The sequence below is a fragment of the Perca fluviatilis genome, chromosome 17 (genome assembly GCF_010015445.1).
Source record: "Perca fluviatilis chromosome 17, GENO_Pfluv_1.0, whole genome shotgun sequence".
Taxonomy (NCBI): Eukaryota; Metazoa; Chordata; class Actinopteri; order Perciformes; family Percidae; genus Perca; species Perca fluviatilis.
This window is the reverse complement of record NC_053128.1, coordinates 7,235,076-7,256,924: the sequence shown is the minus strand read 5'-3', so window position 1 is coordinate 7,256,924 and position 21,849 is coordinate 7,235,076. Positions and strand designations below refer to the sequence as shown.

General features: G+C 41.9%; 1 protein-coding gene across 1 annotated transcript in view; it reads left to right on the top strand.

Annotated features, from left to right (window-relative positions):
• The window catches only part of LOC120545786 (ras-related protein Rab-27B-like), an 86,773-nt gene that overhangs the window by 18,043 nt on the left and 46,881 nt on the right, over positions 1 to 21,849 (top strand). The window lies entirely within an intron of this gene.

The window sequence follows — 21,849 nt, the reverse complement described above, 5'->3', positions numbered from 1 at the left end:
GGTTAAAGTTTAAATGCGCTGTGCAGTTTTGACACTGTGAAGTTGTCATGATACATGATAAACACACAAACTGAAAACTAATGGAACCATGTGTGTTGTTTTCAGCTCCCTAGTAGTGGTTGCAGTTGTCCTTTGGTGTGAGACTGGAGATGGTCTGACACATTCAGGTTAACAATTTGATCTCAAGTGTCTCACTGAGCTTAGCCAGTCAGTTCGGATACTTCACAGCCGGATAAGCAGGAGAGGGGGTGAGGGAGAGGGAGACACTTCGGATGACACGGAAGACTTAGGCGGACAACCGTTCATACACAGAATAACCCACTCAGACCAAGTTCAACACATGGTATTCAACTGTTGAGCAAAGTTGACGCAACATTTCCACAAGTAAGTTGGTCCGTTTTGGAGCATGAAGAAAATGGCGTCCGGATCCCAAACTTTCTCAAATTGCAACTAAACGGTACACTCGAATGTGTTTCTGACAACATTTTAGGCGAAATATATGCAATACAGTAACAGAATCTTGATTCGTATTTGACCAGCACAAATGGCATAAAAAAAATTTGCTTCATTTTCTGCCTTGAATATATACATATATGTGACGTAACACCTCAAAACCTGGTGGGAGGTTGTAGGGGATGGATGGGTCAAGAAGGACTCTGACTTTGTCACAGGAGACTGATGTTCACATCCTGTCTTCCACCAATCCATTAGTTTGACCACGTTTGTTTATCGCTAAACTTAACCAGAGGCTTGGTTAGGTTTTGAGGTGGCTGTAAATGGCTATTTGAATAGTTCTATGCATTTTGGAAGACGCTGACAAACAGCATTGTCCTGCCGAGAGGACAGCTGATGACTTGTACCAGTTGCACAGCCACAATGTTCCTTGCATTACTGTGGACACATATAGCCCCTTTCCTGGAACCGCTTGTTCTTGTCTGCGGCGTGTATGTCTGATCTTTTAAATCCCACTCCTGCCTGCTCCTGGTGGTTTTTTGGACCATTACCGCCCGGCCCTGCAGTGTGTGTGTTCTGCTCCTGCTGAAAATTCCCAGTAATAAATATGCATAGTCTACCTGTTGGTAATAAGGAGCAAAGTTAAGTTCTAGTGCATAATTACATTCATACAAGTGCAGTAATTAGTTAATGTAGTGCAGTAAGGGCAAAGTAACATTTATTTTTCATTTACTTTAGAACGTGTTGTTGGCTGTAGTTTGTTTTGTTTCGTTTCCCTGTCTTTTAATGCACTCTAACAGATGTCATGTTAAAGATGCAGTAGGTAAGTCTTATAAAACTAGCGTCTTTTGCAGCTCAACTGCCTTGCTTCGCTTGTTTTCCAGCCATGATGTCTCTCTCTCTCTCATGGGTGGACCAAATTCTCTGGGTGGGCGAAGCAGAGAAAGGGGAGGTAACCTCGCTCCTTATGACCTCATAAGGAGAAGATTCCAGATTGGCCCATCTGAGCTTTCATTTTCTCAAAGGCAGAGCAGGATACCCAGGGCTCGGTTTACACCTATCACCATTTCTAGCCACTGGGGGACCATAGGCAGGCTGGGGGAACTCATATTAATGTTAAAAAAAAAGAAGTAAATGTCATAAAGTGACATTTTCATGCCATGGGACCTTTTAACATCCCTAATGCGGCAGAAACACAAAAAATAAATGCATTTAAGAATCTTTGAGTCCCAGCCTGTAGTTCCTGTGCAGAGCCTGACTGATATTGACATTACTCACTCTGGTGGACAAACTATGAAATGCATATGCTGTTCTTAGATTAGTTCAAATCTATATTTGACATGTCTGTATTACAATTACTTTTCAGCAAACCAATTTAGCTGATACAGATGTATTGGTGAGAAGCTGAATTAGCTGATATTGGCCCAGCCAATTCAGTCTAGCTCTAGACTGGTGAAAAATACAGTTGTAAAAGTTTTCCCGGCCACAGAGAGACACAGAGACTGACAGTGAGAACAGAAACGTGGGTGTGACTGTAGGAATAACAACGAAGGCTGTTCCGGACAGTAAATCAGCTCAGAAGTACTTTCCCTCCCCTCAGCTGCCACTTTTATCCTCGCTTGTAAATACCAGGATTACAACTTGTCATGATGGGCAGCTCCTCGCAGTGTAGTGCTGTTTTTAATGATGGAGGCTGCTGTTGATTTAGGTCGCACCGTTTTCTAAGGCATCTTTAAGATGGATAGATAGATGCTGTTTTTCTATCTCTGGTCTCCAAACATCAAATCAGGACACAGAAGTAACTGGATAACATGAAACTGTCATCTAAATGGAAAGCGTGTCTGTCTCTGTGTCTGAGCTTCCATTTTTCCCGACAAGCGTCCATCCGATCGACTTTACACTTGGCGAGTAAATTGCTTAGGACCCAAGGAAGTGCACTGTCGACTGTGAGACACACGGGACGTATTTATTAGCGGTGCGTTGTGCACACACTGTAGTGTATTGAGAGGGGACCCCTATTAACTATTACACCGCCGAACGGCATGCTGGGTAGAGCTTGCTCTCCGTCGCTCGCTACAGTACATTCAAGAACAGATGAGGAAAGGGAGACCGGAGATGTCACATTGTCGCAAACTCAAACATTTCAAGCGTCAGCGATGTAACATTCTGAATGAACACTTTTGTTCTGGTTCCAAATTGCTAGCTGTTAGCAAATTAACCTCCATAAAGTGAAATGTTCACGCCACGGGACCTTTTTAAGCAAATATTGCTCACTTAGATCCACATTAGTTGTTACCGTGGCTACTTTTCCTGGGGTAAGATTTTGGTAAGAACAATTTACTCCAGGTGGACCATGGAACATAGTTGGGTGTTTGGGCAGGTATTGAAGGATGGTGGCATTTTAAGGATGTATTGATGAGGACGAAGTATTGACAGGATAGCTACAGACAGGAAAATGGGGAAGAGAGGGGAAATGACATGCTGGACTGAGCATGTCCCTAACCCTAAATGACTGAGCCTTTGTACATCAACCAGGTGAGCTACCAGGGGGCCCCAAACTCAGCCTTTTTTGAGGCTGTTACCAATTTTGATATTTGAGAGTTAAAAAAATCCGAGCAGATATTCAGTTTTCAAGGAATTCTGACTGCAATACGTTCAGAGTGGGACATTTTACAGTTAAAAAAATAAAGAAAATGATGTAGCCCCCAGTCTTCAAACTATTTTGATAGCTTACTGTAAGTCCATCGTCAAGCATACATGCCAAACATTTGATTGGTCCAGCTTCTCCAGCGGGAGAATGTTCCTCTGTTCCTCGTTACGTTCTAGTTAATGAAATATCTTTCGGTTGTGTCATGTCGGTCGGCGGAAATCAAGACATTCGATGACATCACATTGGGCCTGAGGAAATTGTGATGGGGCGTTTTTCACAGTTCTCTTACGTTTTAGAGAGAATAATTGTCAGATTTATAGATAATTCAAATAATCGTTAGTTTCAGCCCGAATACAATACAAGTCATCCCAGGCTTAAAGTGATGGTTCGGAGTAATTTCACCTTAGGGTCCTTTGCACCATGACCTCGAGCCAAACACCCCCCCCCAGAAGCTTTTTTCACCTGGGTCTAACATTGGGAGCGTTAGCGTAGAGTAGCGTTATCAGCTGAATAGCTTAGTGCAGGGGCTAATGGACCCACGTTTGTATCTCGTAAATGACCCCACTAATAATGCCCGAAATGATACCAAACTTCTACACTAGTACATATAGGTTATGTACTCATAAAACGATGGATTGGAAAGTTTGTAAGTACACCAGAAGTTTATGAACACTTGCCTGCTCTCTTCTGCTCTCTGTTGCTGCTGCTGCTGCTGCTGCTGCTACCTGCGGTTAGACGAGTGCTTAGGGCCGTCTACAAATTACTACACCGAAAAGAGATACAACAAAAATATTTATTAATTTAATGATTAAATAAGGTAATGTCTCCAAACTTACCTCAATTATTAATTGTCTCCTGCTAGTTATACTACAGCACTTACAAAAAAAAAATATTTTTGTTGCATCTCTTTTCGGTGTTGTTATTAACACTTGCCTGCTGGATTCTTCTCTCTGTTGTTGTTGCTGCTGTAAAAATATTTTTTAATTTAACTTTTTTTTTAAGTAAGTGCTGTAGTATAACTAGCAGGAGACAATTAATAATTGAGGTAAGTTTGGAGACATTACCTTATTTAATCATTAAATTAATAAATATTTTAGTTGTCTCTCTTTTCGGGTAGTAATTTGTAGACGGCCCTAAGCACTCGTCTAACCGCAGGTAGCAGCAGCAGCAGCAGCAGCAGCAGCAACAGAGAGCAGAAGAGAGCAGGCAAGTGTTCATAAACTTCTGGTGTACTTACAAACTTTCCAATCCATCAGCGTTTATGAGTATTATAAATAAGTTCATTATTAGAGGCTGTTAGTTACGTCTACGTCCATATCAGCTGATAACTCTCTACTGTTAGACCCAGATGAAAAAAGGGGTGTTTTCGAGAATCATACTGCAGGGTGAAATTAAATACTCCGAACCATCACTTTAAGCATAATCTGGTGATGTAAAAGGCGAGTTAATGCAGTCCAATCACACTGGAACACTCTTTGAAGCAGTACTTTCCGGTCGTATGTAACCGGTTGTGTGTGCTGATTTAATAATCCTTCTAACTAGGAACGTTATTAGATTCTTGATAGAGAGGATGAAAGCATCTGATCAGCCAGGGAGCGGAGACTGTTTTTCAGATGAACTGACCATGAATTAATAAACTGAAAAGTAATGAGATCTATATGTCACTGCCAAGAATGCACCATGGGACTAAACACAGTCTGTACTAGTTTGTCTGTTTGTCTCATCTTTCATTAACTCTCTCTCTCTTTGCTTCTTTCTGTCTTTCATGTTGTAGACATCTTTTGCTATTAGAGAATCGCAGGCTAAATTATCCCCCGCTCCCTTATTTCTGTTCTCTCTTCATTTCTACCTGTACTGTACAATTCCATCTTTCACATGAGGGGCTTTCGCTTTTATTTTCAAGATGAAAATGTTCTTTCTTTCTGTAGCCTGTTTTGACAGATAGTGATATATATTTTTTTAAATACCTTTTGATGCAGGGTTGTGGGCACCTGGAGGCAAAAGCTCGGTACAGCATTTGTAATGTCCTCTGGTTCTGGGGGAAACCTTGACATTTAGATCTTTTCTGCACAATATATATATTATTTTTTTATATTTCCACACCGCTCTCTCCACTTTGACAGGCAGGAGTCGGGTGAGGGCAGAGTGTTCCTCTATTACACTGCTGCTTTGACATTTTGTTATTTGGTACCATTCTTTTTTTTTCGGTTCCTTGCCATAATGTGGGAGGAAAATGTTTCTGTTTTAGCGCTTCAGAAGGACATTTTTTGCAAGAATCGGATTCATATTTTTCTTTTACCACAGAGCTAAATTAGCCAAGTGGAAGAACATGGGCAAAAATGTCTTTTACTAAGCCAACTAATAACTTTATCCAAGAATTGACTTGGAGTTGTAACTGGACTTTCTTTATTTTTTTTAAGATTATTTTTTGGGGGCTTTTCCCTTCTTTTTGACAGTGGATAGAAAGGAAAGGGGGAGAGAGATGGGGGATGACACGCAGCAAAGGGTCACAGGTCGGATTCGAACCCGGGCCGCTGCAAAGGACTCAGCCTACATGGGGCGCACGCTCTTACTAGGTGAGCTAGAGGCCGCCCCGTAACTGGACTTTCTACTTGGTCGACAACTCAAACTTTCATAGAAGAAATTAGATGTAAGTGCACAAGACAGTACTAGTTTTATTTCTATTTCTCTGATAATTAGCTTTATTTGAACACAGGAGATTCAGCCCAGCACCAGAATATATTATCACTGCCAGGGTGGGAGGTTTAATTCCTTAAAGGAGAAATCTAGGGGGTGCTCAGAGTTACTGCAGGGGATCCATCAAATTATTGTCTGATTGTTTTTTTTTATTGTTTTTTTATAAGTTTAACATTAGTCTCGCACAGCGCTGTGGAGTAAGGTCTGGCTACCACCACACATACATTCTGGGATAAGAAAAACGCTCCGGGTTGTTTGGATTTCTTTACACCAATCACAGTCGTTTTGGCGCTATAAGCTCCGGACGCAGCGACGGTGGCTCCGCTAAATGTTCTCGAGAAGGAACGTGTTGTGGTGGAACATTTGCACACCCGCAAAAGAAAACGCTGCATATAATATTAAATGAATTAGAATGAACAATTACAGCACACTTAATAAAATGTCGTGCTGGAGTGCATAAATAGGGCTACAGTTAATGGGTACGGGCACAGAGAGAACTAGTGGTGTTAACTGAACGCTCACGGTTCGGAATGCATGTGAACTGTGGATTAAATGCAAAGTTTAACCATAATAATGCTGCTGTTAGGCCTAATTAAAGTAGGCAGATACATATCTTTGGAGGGTTGCCGTGAAAAGATAGGCTACAGGCAACGCAATTTTCTGTTCACACGAACGCCGCATGTTAAAATCCGTCCCATCAGCGGCACTTGGTAGTTGGGTTACCAATATTTTTACATCTCTGGTGTGTTCTGTGCTAGTGCTTACTAATAATAAGCACCAACGAAGAAACCCCGAACCCCGCTGTACGCGCGCACGCTCACACACAGACATGCTAGGCACGACTCTAGAGTGCCACCAATTTGGGAACTTCTGACAGTGACAGGCACCTTATCAGTCCTCTGCGCAGCATGCACTAAAACTGAGCATGTTTTATTGATACTTTAATGTTTTAAGGGAGCGTTTATTTGTCTGGTAATCAGACTGTCTGAGCTGTAAAAGGAAGTCTTATTAATAATGAATGTAGCAGCAGCAGTGGATGTACTGTAGTCACAGAAATGCCACACTGGGGGGTGTGTGTGTGTGTGTGTGTGTGTGTGTGTGTGTGTGTGTGTGTGTGTGTGTGTGTGTGTGTGTGTGTGTGTTGTGTGTGTGTGTGTGTGTGTGTGTGTGTGTGTGTGTGTGTGTGTGTGTGTGTGTGTGTGTGTGTGTGTGTGTGTGTGTGTGTGTGTGGTTGCATCTTCTCCATTTGGGTGTATGTGATCCACAGTGTGTCTATGAATATGGATATCAATATCTCAGATTAGTCAGTATGACATAATGCTATTGGCCAGTATTCATTTCTTTTTTAACACCAAACGGAACATAATTAGTTGCTTTCGACAGTTTACAACAATTTAAATGTGATTTTTGCCTATATTTGCCACAAATATTGATACCATAACATGTTTTAATACAGTGATTTCAATCCCATTGCCAAGCCCACACACTGCTGTCAAATATGGCCATCATAATGGATAAAAAAAATCACCAAATAACTTCCCCTGATCACTCCCCTGAAATGAATCCTAGATGAGATAACAGACTATTATTTATAGTATAAAGTATAAGCGGGGCTTTAAGGTGGGTAGCTCATCAAATGTTGTACCTGCCTCAACAATCCAACCGCTTGCTCTTAGTAGTTATATATCTCAGTAATTGAATCTGAATCTGTATTCGTGTACAACCGTGAAACTCGCTGCAAAAGCCTTTTTAAAAATGAGTTTGAGATCGACCGTATCTGACTAGTCCTCCTCTTAAAAGTTCTAAGGGCCGTGAGGTTTTCACATTACTCGCGTTGAGCCCTCATCTCCCCTCTCTCGCTGCGAGGAGTTTGCTTGATGTACGTCAGAAGTCTCATCGTAGGGACAGCTTCAAGGGGAAACAGCTAGTTTGAAGACGAGCGAACCCCGCCCCCTCCCCTCCCAAAGAGAGTTGAGTGTAAGAGGGGTAGAAAGAGCGAAGCAACGGGAGGGAGGAGGCAGGGATAAATGAGATTTTAAGAGAGTGGAGAGCGAGAGAATGGGGCCAGAGAGAGAGAGAAAGATGAGAACCAGAGCAATAGAGAGAGAGAGAGAGAGAGAGAGAGAGATTTGATGTTGAAACACATTGCAAGCCAGAAGTCAAAGACGGAATAAACACTATTGCTTTAGACTCCCAGTCACATCAGGTCAGATCTTACACACCAGTTTTTCACAAATTAGGGTGGTGAGGGGAATATGGGAACCATCATTTAAAAGATAGATGAAGCCGGGGATGTAATACACGTCGTGTCTGAAGAGGTTTGAAGGCACGTCATTGCCGGGGTTTCGCAGACACATTTCGAATTTCGTGATCCAATCGCAAGCCGCAAACACCTGAGACCAAAATGTGTTGTTGGATCACAAAACAAGGAGGTGTAGCTGAGATGTTTTTAGCTTTTTTGTGGAGTCGGTTATGAGCATAAACCCTAATACATAGAAAGGGAACGAGGGAGGTTCAATGCATAAGAAAAAAGGGGGAGTGACAAGGATGAGAGAGAACGAGAAAAAGCAGAGAGAGGGAGGACAGGCTAGTTGCCTGGTGACCGAGGCAGGAGAGAGAGAAGGTGAAGAAAGAGAAAACAAGGAGGAGGAGGAGATGATGTGTGGAGTTGTTTTCCAAGTGCGAAGAGTTGCTGGTCACGATGGCACATCTGCTGCTGCCATCCCTCCCACTGTGCTCTCTCTGGCTCTCTGGAGAAGAGGTGTCGGCACTCCGTCTTTACATCTCGTGCTTCGTCGAATGATTGGTGGTCAAACTGGCAGCCCCAAATCACATTTTGGCATTTTCAGACTGTGCTCAGTTTTTGCGAAGTGCTGGCACAGGATCGGGTATCCAACTTTTATTCAACTAAAACTTCCCAGACATCACAATCTCACATCCAATCAAAATGCCCCCATGTTCTATTTCAACAGGATTACATCACATCACGGTCACATCAAGAAAGCCAAGATTATCAAAAGACAGTTTCATTTCCTGTTAAAGCTCCACTGATTGATGTAAGTTAGCTTACTGGTGGCTTATTCTCAGGCGTTGGTGGGGACCAAACACGGAGCTAAAATCCAAGTGGATTTACGCTCATAAGGTGGACACAGGATCATCTCCCAATGGGCTAATAATGATGCTCTTTGCTGTGTTTGTTGTGGAGTTTTAGACCCTGTTTACACGTACATGGTTATTTTTACAAACAGAGACATTTCCCTTCGTTTGTGCCCTTTGTTCACACTCAAACGGAGAATTCGCCTCTGAAACCGAATCTTTCTAAAAACTCCGGGCCGGGGTGGAGATAATTACCTAATCATGTACACCCTGATTAATCAAGTGTGAAGTATTTAGTTGAATGTTTGGTGTAACATTTGATTTTGCATTTTTTTTTTAAAGGAACACGCCGACTTATTGGGAATTTAGCTTATTCACCGTAACCCCCAGAGTCCATACATACCCTTTTCATCTCCGTGCGTGCTGTAAAGCTGTCTGACGGCTCCAGCGGCATCAGCCCATCACAGAACAGGCAGGTAACTGGTTCCAGTAATCCTACTGCTCCGAATAAGTGACAAAATAACGCCAACATGTTCCTATTTACATGTTGTGATTTGTAGAGTCACAGCGTGTACAAAAAACAACGTAACATGAGACACAGCCGTCTTCTAACCGTAAACAAACCGGGAACTATATTCTCAGGTGGAAGAATATAGTACTTGGGTCGGGTGATATGCTCACAGCAAGCCTGTCTGAGAATATAGTTCCCAGTGTGTTTACTGTTAGAAGATGGCTGTGTCTCATGTTACGTTGTTTTTTGTACACGCTGTGACTCTACAAATCACAAACATGTAAACAGGAACATGTTGGTGTTATTTTGTCACTTTTGTCACAATTGGGAGCAGTAGGATTACTGGAACCATTCACCTGCAGGATCTGTGCTGGGCTAAGCTAACGCTGGAGCCGTCAGACAGCGTTACAGCACGCATGGAGATGAGAAGGGTACGTATGGACTTGTCTTACTCTGGGGGTTACGGTGAATAAGCTAAATTCCCAATAAGTCGGCGTGTTCCTTTAAGATAAATGCTGGAATAATGTTACATATCACAGATTGTTTACAGAAATGTCCTGTTTTCAGTGGATCTTTCATTTATGTTTTCTTTCATTATGTTCACTTTATTTAACATGATGGTATTATGTTGTATAGAGCCGAATCCACTGGGACTCACTGGCGTTTCCAGCTATGCGTCCACACTATAGTTCCTACAGTATGTATTAATCATCGACAGCATGCAAGCAAACTATTGTAATACATTTGATTCAAGCACATGCTGACATTATGTAGATTATCCAAACATATTTTAAATTCTAACAAATACCTGTTCAATGGAAACATGCCATTCAATTTCATTCACACAATAACCCATTCACTTGTTAACTACATTTAATTATTTACTTAATTTGCTCCCCTTGATAGTAAATACCTGAGCTCTGTAATCTGCATTTGGCTTGTTAAATTGACCCATTAGTATTTCATTGTGTCTGGCTGGTGTTGTTTTACAACGGTATTGCCAATATGATAATAATCTTCCTCCTGTTCCTCTTTCTTTTTATACATCTGCTCCTGCCCCCTTGCCTCTTCCTCACACCCCCTCTCTTCCTACTCTTGCATCTTCTGGTCTTTCCTTTCCTCTTTCTCTAACTCCTTTCCCTTCTTCTCCCTGTGTTCCTCCTCCTCTAACTCCTCTCTTTTCCCCTCCTTGGCTGTGCGGTTTTCCTCTTCCTCCTCCTCATCATCTGAGGCCTCGTGACTTTTACGCTGAGCTCCAGCTGACGTGACTTTATTATAGGTCAAACAGAGGCGTCTCGTTCTCTGTCGCATACATAAATATCATCAGCGGGGAGTGTGTGAAATGTTAGAAACAATAAAATCCTCTGCAAAACACACACACACACACACACACACACACACACACACACACACACACACACACACACACACACACACACACACACACACACACACAGGCAATCTGCTGGAGGCTGGAGACTCATACATTTTTAAACGGCAGTGTTGTCGTCAGCCTGTTCTTCTCTCTCTTCATCCTCTGTCTCTTCTGCTCCCTCGCTGTCTTTCTTTTTCCTCCTGCATTTCCTTCCTAAGTAAAAGGTCACATGTTGTCTTTTAGACTCATGAGTTGATGCTAATGAATGAGGGGGAAACGACAGCATAAATTGTTTGTGAATATGTTTACATGTACCTGATAAGGGCGTCTAGTCTCCTGTCGGTCAGGAGCAGAAGCAGAAATGGTGTGTGATTGTTATAGAGTCCTAAAATGTAAGTAGGGAGGGGGCAGGGTGGTTGGATTGGTTTGACAAAGTGTTGGGCTTTGACATGGGAGGCCTCTCTTTGTTTCCCATGTCTTACCAACAGTCAATGTTGGTTTCTGTTAAACATGGCCAAAATCATTCCCTAACTGTAGGTTAGTTGTTTTTTTGTGCCGTAACTAGGGACTAAGGTCAGTTTTGGTTAATGTAGCTTTTAATGGCCTGTCTCCCATTAACTGTTAATTGAAAAAAAAAGAAGAAAAACACAACACATGTAGTTGTGACGTAATTGTTGTTTGTGAAAAGCTGTCCAGCAGTCCGATGACTTAAACTGAAATGAAACTCCCCAGGACCAAAGCCTGGGGAGTTAGTTAAAGGAAGTTAGTGACCACTTCGACATAGGCTCACCTAAGGGTGGACTGCCCTTCAAGGTGGACCAGCTTTTCGCACTTTACCATGAAGTGGAAACACGGCATTAGTGACAAGCCGCTACTGAAGTTTCGCTCGGCACCTTTTACCTGTTAGCTGACCGCTAGCTAGCGAAGCCGTTAGAGGAGTGTGTGTTAGGGCTGCTGGGCGATATGGAGAAAATCCGATAACCGCGATATTCTTGTCCTAATACATACCTGCAAACTAGTCTCTTTTCGGCGAAAATCAATGTTTTGAATGGGAAAATGTCATCCACGTGAACTGTGTAGATCCAAAGAGTTTTTATTTGGGAGGGGGGGGGGGGGTTCCGAGACCCAGTGCTAATATGGCTCTGGTGCCTTAACGACCGTTATCTACCGGACTGAATAGCAACGCGGATTTAGGTGCCACTTAAATGCCTGCGCTTCTCTCTGATCACCGCACGGGACGCTAGTTAATACTACACGTGGCAGCTGGTAACGTTAGCCTACCGTTAGCTAGCAGCTGGAGTAAACGCGTTAAAATGCTGACAGCTAAAAGGTGTAAAAGTGTGTCTGTATTTCACTGGAGAGGACTCCAACATCGAGACATACAACAGTCTGTAGAGCCCTTGTCTGAAAAACAACTCAGATGTTGCGTTCACTTGGAATTCGCCTCACCAGCCTCGTGCTGCATTCATAGTTGTTGTAAAATACCCTTTTCCCAGTCAGTGGTTGTTTTTGTCGTTTGACAGGAATTTACTGGTGAAAGAAGTTATTGTTAGAAGTTATTGTTATTACATTTTTAATAAATCATTTCATTTTGACCCTGTGGCCTTAGCAATACACAAGCCGTTCTTTAATGTCGCCGACTGTCGTTTTGGGCTATTATTTTTTTTTTTTAGATCAACTTTTTATTGTTTTATATTTTTGAACAGACCAATACAATTGAACAAGATGCTCCGTGATGATGTGTCACCTTTTTCAGCCCTTCTGAGTTTGCAGGTATGCTAATACCTCGAGGTCGATATTGGTGCTTTAACAAAATATCTTCACAATGAGATTTTAGATGAATAGTCTTCAGTAATGTAGATATAATGACTAAGTGGGTAAAGGTAAAACTAATAGGAGAGCTAGAACAGTCTGGTAACTTTACTCAAATGCAGCCTTTAAAACCAGGAAAAGACAACACTTTAGCCTTTTACGATATTACGATATCCAAAATCTAAGACGATGTCTAGTCTCATATCACGATATCAATAGAATATCGATATATTGCCCAGCCCTAATGTGTATGCAAATTAACCTACAGAATGACATGCATAACTTGTCAGAAATATTCTTCTTCTCGTTTCAATATTTCTTCTAAAACAAACCCACACTTTTTGAATATATTCTAATATCTATTTTTGCGCATTATGTCCATAAGAGGGCAAACCAATACAACGGGAGACATAATAACTTGTGTAGGTAAATTTATTTCCACATAAACATGTATTTTAAAAGCTATACATGCCGACACATTACAAATGAATTAATAGTAGAATAATAGTCTCTTTCCATTCCCTGAGTTGGTGCGACGCTGACAGAAATTTCCAAATCTCGTCCCTCCAGTTGGACTTTTTTTGTTGCCGTCTTTGTGGCGTCTTCTTCTTCTTCGCCCCCGTTGTTAATTGACATCCGGTAGCGGCAGCCGCATGATAGAACGTCATCAACGCACCCACTCACTCGGTGTGAATTCTCTTCCCGACCGGCTATTTTTCTCCCTCTCACAATATTCGAATATAAATTTTCATATTCGAATGTCTTTTTCTTTCTACAATTCAAATATATATATTTGAATTATGAATATTTGTTGACAGCCCTAATCCCTAGCTGTAACCTAACCAAACCTTGCACCACCTAACCAAAGTGGTGTAAAATTAGTTGAAAAGGTCACTGTCACTTGTATTAGTTTTTGAGGGCACTGACAAGAGACGTCAATTCAGAAAACCACAATATGGGTTGTTTTAGAAGGTGTATTATGTCATTTATTCCAAGATTCACTCATCACACATTAACTGCACCCTACATCCGTCCCACATAATATCAAGGGGAAATGCAAATTGAATGATCTTTACGTTGAGTCAAGAGAAGTACACTCTAGCTGTTTAAGTTTGAGTTGTGCAATCATATCCTCCAGGCAATCTTACTTAGATGATGGTGCAGTCTTTCTCTATTTGAGGACAACCAGTTGTCAATGTCAAGCAAGGATCGTAGTTGGGCCATAGCTGCAGCTTGGTTAGCGGTGACATTTAAGTCCTTGGGGACCACCCAAGATATGTCTGTCAGGGGGTGCCGATCAATAACTAGGTTACATGCAGTACATTTGAATGGGAATAAAAAAAAGAAAAATAACCTGTCCGAAAGTCCTCCGGTGGTTTAAAACATTGGCCCTAAAGACAAAAGCTCTAACCTGTAGGTATCGGAGGAAACTCTGTCTGCAGTATTTGCAATGAGACAGAACATAATGGCAGAGGCAAAGGGAGGTGGGAATAAAGTGGTTTTGAAGGAATGCAATTGCCAATTAACTTTTCTTTCAACTCTTAAATTGGATTATAAAATGAATCCCATCATACAAAATTTTTTGAATAAGTCCTGTTACTTCTTCACTGAAATACAGCGATACAACGGATCAGTGGAGTGCATGTAAACGCATGACTTTACAGTAGAAAAAGAAGAAGCAGACACTGCAATGTCAAGGTGTATTTAAAGAAGACCAATGGTGTGTTCACACCCCACTCGCGATTACATACGAAGTCAATGCAAAGATGCAAATACGCAAATTCTTGGCAGGCAAAGTGACACATAGGGCGGGACGCGAACATGTGGAATTCGTGTCATTCTGATATTCACATGAGTTATAATATTTCCACTCGAGTGATCAAACGCCCCTCGAGTAAGGCGACGTGAAGCGACTTTTCACGGCCGGTCTGAACACAACGTAACAGTTGACTCTGAGACTTTTAAGGTTATTGAAAAGAAAACCGCTAGATGAACCAACGTATTAGCCAATTTTGACGATGATGAAAAATCAGGGGATCAGCAACGTTCACAAAGACATTAAACGTGTGTACCAAATTGTATCGTTATCCATCCAACAGTTGTCAAGACATTTTAGTCAATCTCGTGGTGGCACTTAGAGGTCAAGGAAAAGGGTGGACTATCCGACCGCTGCTCCTGTGTTAAAGCTAAAGTGCTTAGTTTCTGTCGGACCCACGAGTAATTCTAAGTAATGACCACTACCGCACCCCTCTTCCACACAGTTGCTAAAACGGAGGATTAAAAATCACGTTGGACTCATCACTCACTTTCTTATTTCCTTCAAAAACCTGTCTTGTTTTAGAATGAAAAGCTTCAAACCGCTAATAGGAAGAACTTGAGTTTATTAAAATTCCTGAAACGCAGCATTTTTTGCTGACATTATCGTTACGGACTGTCATAATCAATAAATAAATAATTTCTTTCATCTCCATTAATGGATTTGCTGCTGACTGGAGCTGCGGTGTTAATCTAAAACAGGACGTGGTCATTACATCAGCGACAGCCATTTCTGCTGACTCGCCGACATCGGCGCAGCCTGGGAAGAGCGTGACTTTATGACACAGTGATCAGCAGTCAAGCTATAATGGTCTCCATTGTGCTGGCAGGAAACAACAATGTGAGTGCTCGCTAAAGTCACATTTTTGCCACGGTGAGTCTAAACAATTAATACCTGTTGTTCTCGGTTTGTGAGAAGCCGTTGTGTTCAGACTCAGCATGCTGGTCTCATGCAGGATGTCTCATTCCAGGGGTGACATAACCAAGCTTTTGTAACACCAACATGAAATTCGGTCTTCCATACTTTACATTTCACTTCTGTCGTGGGGACATTTCACTTTGAACCCAAACTGTCAAACTTGTGGTGGTGCTGAAGTAAAAATCATGGGAGTCTCCGAAAGTTATTAAAATCCATCCTCTAATACCCCTGTCCCATCAGTAACCACGATAGGACCGGGGTTGTCTAACCCCTGTTCGACCCTTCTTTTGCCAATTCAAACCCATAGCCAGTCTCAACCGTTTATTGTTTTTGTAAGCGTGGGACGTTGGTCACAGTCGTGTTTTTGTCGTTTATTTTTTTTACTACTTTTTTTTTTTTTTTTTTACACACGTGTGACGTTCTCGCGATAGTACTGCACTTTCTCGCGATAGGACGCCACGTGGCGTACCGTATGTGTTCATTCATAGTTTTGATGCCTTCAATGAGAATCTACAATGTAAATAATCATGAAAATAAAGGAAACATTGAATGAGAAGGTGTGTCCAAACTTTTGGCCTGTACTATATATATATATATATATATATATATATATATAGTGATCTACGTTGCAAGCATGGTTACTAGACGTTTGTTGTTTTGTTGTGTTAAGTTACTAGCTAGCTAGTAAAGTTGTGTAAGTTAGCAGTTAACGTTAGCTAACTGCTAACGTTATCTAAAACAAATGCTAGCCAACTTGGCTTACTGTAGCTACGTGACTGAGCTAATTTGCCATGGGAATCATGTAGGCTTAGGGAGGCCTTACTCAATGGAGCTGTATTAATTATCGTCTTCTCTCTGTAGAACAATGAAACATGGTTTTTGGTTGAGTTAGAGTTTTTTGTTTGATACTTGAGAAGTTTTGCTTGGAATTCAAGTCACAAAAATAATCCCATAATTTAATATGCAAAATGTGATTACGTTCACAAGACTTGTGGCACACCGCCTCATTCAGTTAAAATGGAAGGATTCTAGACCTGCTCGTCATTACAGATGGCTGAAAGATGTACTCTTTCACTCAAAGCAACATAGTGAAACATTGGTATTTTTTGGCGATTTGGCGCCCCTACAGTTTCAGAGTGCAATTCACTTATTCACCGCTGTCCTACATATGGACAGCCGTACACATGCATTTGTTATGAATAAATGACTCATGATCAAAAACTAGCCAGTCAACACCTTTGCTAACACAGCCAAACTCCTAACCCCTAACCCTAACCCAAAATCAAGCAAACTCAACAACAAAACACAAAACGTAGCAAGCCAGCTAATATAACTTTTTACATTTTTTTATTTTACTTTTTGTTATTCTGTAGTTCTTTCTTTCGCTGGCCCAAATATAATTTGCTGTACTATATATTTATATTTTCACTTTCTATTTAATTTTAATACGTTTATTAACTTTGCAATTACTTTTGTGACTCTGTATTTTGTTGTTCTTTTATGTCGTGACATACAGTAGGTCTTAAATTTCATTCATTAAGGTCTTAAAAAGGTCTGAAAAAGTCTTACATTTCATTTGTTGAAACAGCAAGATGGCCAGCTCGGCATCTGCCTTGCAGCCTTTTATTTTGCGAAGCTCTCGCTAACGACTAAAAGCCAGCCTGAGTTGTACTGTTGTCCGGTGGCTTCTTGCTCAGTCACTCTTTGCTTAGTTTGATTTTTTTTTTTTTTTTTAAGGACAACCCATTACTGCGGCGTATGACGTGCGCCAGAACACCTGATCCATTGTATTCTATATAAGCTTTGCATACTGGTGTCATCGCTGGTTGATGCTTATCAACTCGTCGTGATATGCCACCCTCTTGTTTGTGGGTCTATAATGTTATAAGTGAAAAAAAAAGAGCGATCCTTACTTTTTCTCCTCTTTGTAAGGAGCAACTCTGTATTCGTGCTGGGATTTGAACTGCTGACCTTTCGCTTAAAAGCTGTCAAGCTCTTAAGAGAGAGTCGGTTGTTGTGTCCTGCTGAGTGTCTGTCCCTGTTTTTAAATGGGAGAAGACATTCTTACAGTGTTTTTTGCTGTAACAGAAACTGCATGACTGACCCATTGTTTTCCATCTCAACTGAGACCTTACTGATGGTACTGCACATGAGTTTAGTTGAATCAAGAAGACATCCTAAAATTGTGGCAGTTCATTAATGCCACATTTACACTGCATGGTACGGCACGGCTCTACTTAACTGGCTCTTTTTTTTGGTTTCCATTAGCAAAATACTGTGGGCCTAATTTACTAGCACTAGCGCAGTTTGCGCTGCGTCTGTTTATGCGAGTTCGGTAATAGCGCACGCTATGCTTCCACATTTTCGCGTAGTATTTATTAACCCTGACACTAGGGCTGCACAATTAATCGAATTTTAATCACGATCACAATTTTGGCTTCCCACGATCAAATTTGCGTGATCGAGCGATATTTAAAATGCGTCATTCAAGCCAATCTAGTGCTCCATAAACCACTGTCTGATCACATGTCACATGCCAATCAGAGCTGTTCCCTGCCTGCACCGCGCAGCTTAGTTTCTAGATGGAGACAGTCACAGAGGACAGAGTAACGTGAGGAAAATTCCACAACAGGTAGCATTCGGTCATCATAAGCCGGTCACGATGTTTACCAGTTTACCAGTAAAAGCAACGTTTTGTCCCGTCTGTGTTGTGTTTCAGACAACAGCAGTGACCAGTGCTAGTTTGTGTCTTTTAGCTCATAGCTTTAGCAGCAGACTGTTTGACGTCCCGCTGTTGGAAACCTACAGTGAAATACAGACACACTACACTGTTTAGCAGTCAGCATTTTAGCCGTGTTTAATCCAGTTACTACTGTGGCTAACGGTAGGCTAACGTTAGCTGCTGTGTAACGTGTTATTAGTGTTTACTAGCGTGACATGCAGTGATGTTTATGTTGCCTCTAACGTGGGTTTCGGAGCATCAGAGCGCAACGCAGACATGTAAGTGGCAGTGTAATGAGCCATAGAAATCCGCGTAGCTATTTTGTCTGGTAGATACCAGGCACCACATGCGCCGTTAACGTGAACAGAAAATTGCGTTGCCTGTATCTTTCACGGCAAACATGCATGTGTGGAAAGCGGTTGCACATCAGCTGAAATGGCATACTCCTTCACAGTATCCTTCAATAAAGGAGGAATGTAGCACAATATGGATGTATTATTAGGAATGTAGCACAATATGGATGTAAAAGCAGTTATAATTATATAATTATGTGACAATAAAATTTGTTTTGGCTAAAATCAACAAATAATCGTGATAATTAATCGTGATCTCAATATTGATCAAAATAATCGTGATTATCATTTTGGCCATAATCCTGCAGCCCTACCTGACACCCATCAGGCAATCAGCGTCTTTCTCCGCCCACTATACCGTAGATTGCGCTGTAGCAAAGCGGTACTTGTGCTATGATACGGCTGAGTGCAGACTGCGATATTCCCACTGCTGATGCTATGACTGTTTGAAATGATCCTGATGCCAATATTTGTAATGTAGCGCGGAGTTTAACAACTGCTGGAATGGGATGTGAACGCTTAGTGGGAGATTCAATTTCCTCTTTGAGTTCTTCCAGTAACTCTAATATTGCATGGCTGCTTGATCTGTAATGCTAAATGATGTTGTGTTCACTGACAAAGTGTGATTCTTGTGTTAAAAATATTTTCAGTCTCGCCTATGTCTTCATCTTGCTCAAATTACTGTTGCTATTTCACCAGCGGCATAAAGGTCTACGAGGAAACTGGATTGCGGCTGGTGTAGACCTGCTTTTAAGAGGCGGAGAATTTCCCCCGCAGAATAGAGGCGCGCTCTTACTGACAGTCTTTGTAAATACCACGGAATATATAATTAGGTGCACTTTGCGCTTATCCTCCCACCTTTTTGGGTGGAACTCCCACTTTCCCCACGACCCTCCCACGAACGCATATTGAAAGTGCAACTTGTCTCTTCTCGCTCATGTGGCAGACAATCTGCCATTTTACCCAAGTGCTCCCTGTTTGTAAATAGCCCGCATCGGTTACGTCCGTCTTTGCGACCAATTAGCGCCTGGAAACCGGCGCAAACGGCTTGATAAATCTAGCCCTGAGTGTGGATAGTATACTTGGTACCTGGTACATTTTTGGAACCACCTCAGTCGAGGTTCCAGGCGAGCTGAGCTGATACTAAGGTGGAGTTAAACCACTGCAGACCACTGATAGGTCCGAGAGAATCGTCACTACAACCGTCACTTGTGCATCATGGGACAGCTTGCATAAACCCCGCCATTTTTATATAGCTTAGGTGCCGTCATATGGCAATTTTCTTAATTCTCAACCCAGATGTTAAAATATGACCACCCACAAAATAAGGGCGTGCACTAAGCCTTAGAATTGACAAGTGCAGATGTTCCTCTTGTTTGGTTGCCGATGAAAGGACTCCACTAGGGTTGTGTTAAAGATCATCTGAGAATCCCGTCTAATCTGAAGGGGTACTGCACAATATATGTATGAGGTCGATCCTACCAGGCAGATAAGGACCCGAGGAAATGTCTCTACTGCAGGTTGAAGTTGTTGTTTTATGTTGGACACCAGTGAATTAGGCTATGTCTTTCCTGTGTCAGGCTTTTTTATTATCGGCAGTTAATGGAGTACGGGTACACACACACAAACACACACACACGGAATATGAAGGTAAATATGGTGCAAAACGGTAGAGCTTGTAGAATACAATGTGAGAACTTGCAGAACAAAAATGAACTTGTATGTTAAAATTTGCACTTGTAAAATAAAAATTTGCACTTGTAAAATAAAATTTGCACTTGTAAAATAAAAATTTGCACTTGTAAAATAAAATGTGCACTTGTAAAATAAAATTTGCACTTGTAAAATTATTCACATTTGAAGTCAAAAGAAAAAAACATGAGAGCTTGTAAAAAATCTGAACTTGTAAATAAAATTTGCACTTGTAGAAAAAATATTCACAAATGTAGTAGATTGATATTTGCATGAACACAATGACAGCTGCAAACTTGTAATGCAACATTTACTCATGTACTCTTTTTTTATACTCAGGTTGATATTCCATCACAACCACAACTCAGTGATTACAACCTCCTCGAATCTGTCACTGTATGCGGCTCTCGCATCACAAAGAGGCCTCTTCGCCCTCGACTTTTGCAACACTTGTTGCGATACATTTGGTGCAAAACTAATTTGTACCTGTGGACTTAGGCTGTGGAGCTCTGATCCAACAGAACGGGGAAAGCAGGGTTTTATCGCCAGATGAGGGACAACTCTGTCCGGCTTATTTAGCTATATCGCGTGGAAGCCTGGTTGAATAGCAAGCGTTAGCTAACCAACCAGCCTGATTCTAAATAAATACCTTTTAATTATCTTAACACTTTTTAACAGTCAAACTGAAACACTGGGTGAGCTCCAGGTCCTGCAGACGGACCGTCACCAGCGGGTATCGCCAGCCGAACAACATCGCTATTATTGCCAAAGCTTGCGCCTCGACTACCTGCAGTCGGAGCTCCAGCGGGACACGGAGACCCCGCACCCCGGTAGCGCTCACCGCTGTGTTGGTGGAGATAGCAAGCTAGCGTTAGCTAACTAACCAGCTTCTAAATAAATACCTTTTAGTTATCTAAACACTTTAACAGTCAAACTGAAACACTGGCGGTGAGCTCCAGGTCCTGCAGCCGCAGACGGACCGTCATCAGCGGGTAACACGCCAAGTTCTGCATCCCTGCCAAGACTTCCATCCATAAGGGGAAATAATGATTTTATAAGGCAAAGTAGCTACTGTTTATAAAATGTAGGCTATATACATTCCTTTGTCATGTTCATCAATGATGATTATAATTTTACAACGTTTAGAGACATCAATGTTTTATCAGACTATCATTTCCTTGCTACCTGGGTCAAATCTCGGCAACGAGGGTTAAGAGATGACGCATTCGCAAAATAATTGCGCTGCCCGCGAGGTGGATGTAATTCTGCAGAAGCTATTGTGCTGCCAGCGGGTGCAATGATTGCAGTGAGGCACAACATCAGCAAAGCAAGCTGTGGTCATGGCCGGGGATGTGCCGATGCTACGGTGCGGGGCTCTCCGTGTCCCGCTGGAGCTCCGACTGCAGGTGGTCGGCGGCGGCTTTCTGGCAATAACAGCGATGTGCTCGCTGGCGATACCGCTGGTGACGGTCCGCCTGCAGGACCTGGCTCACGCCAGTGTTTCAGTTTACTGTTAAAAGTGTAAGTAAAAATTTATTAGAGCTTTTGTAGCACGCAGCTTGTCACCAGGCTTCCATGCGACATAGCTAAATAAGCCGGACAGAGTTGTCCTCATCTGGCGATAGAAACCCTGCTTTCCCCGTTCTGTTGATCAGAGCTCCACAGCCTAAGTCCACAGGTACAAATTAGTTTTGCACCAAATGTATCGCAACAAGTGTTGCAAAAGTCGAGAATTAGCCTCTTTGTGATGCGAG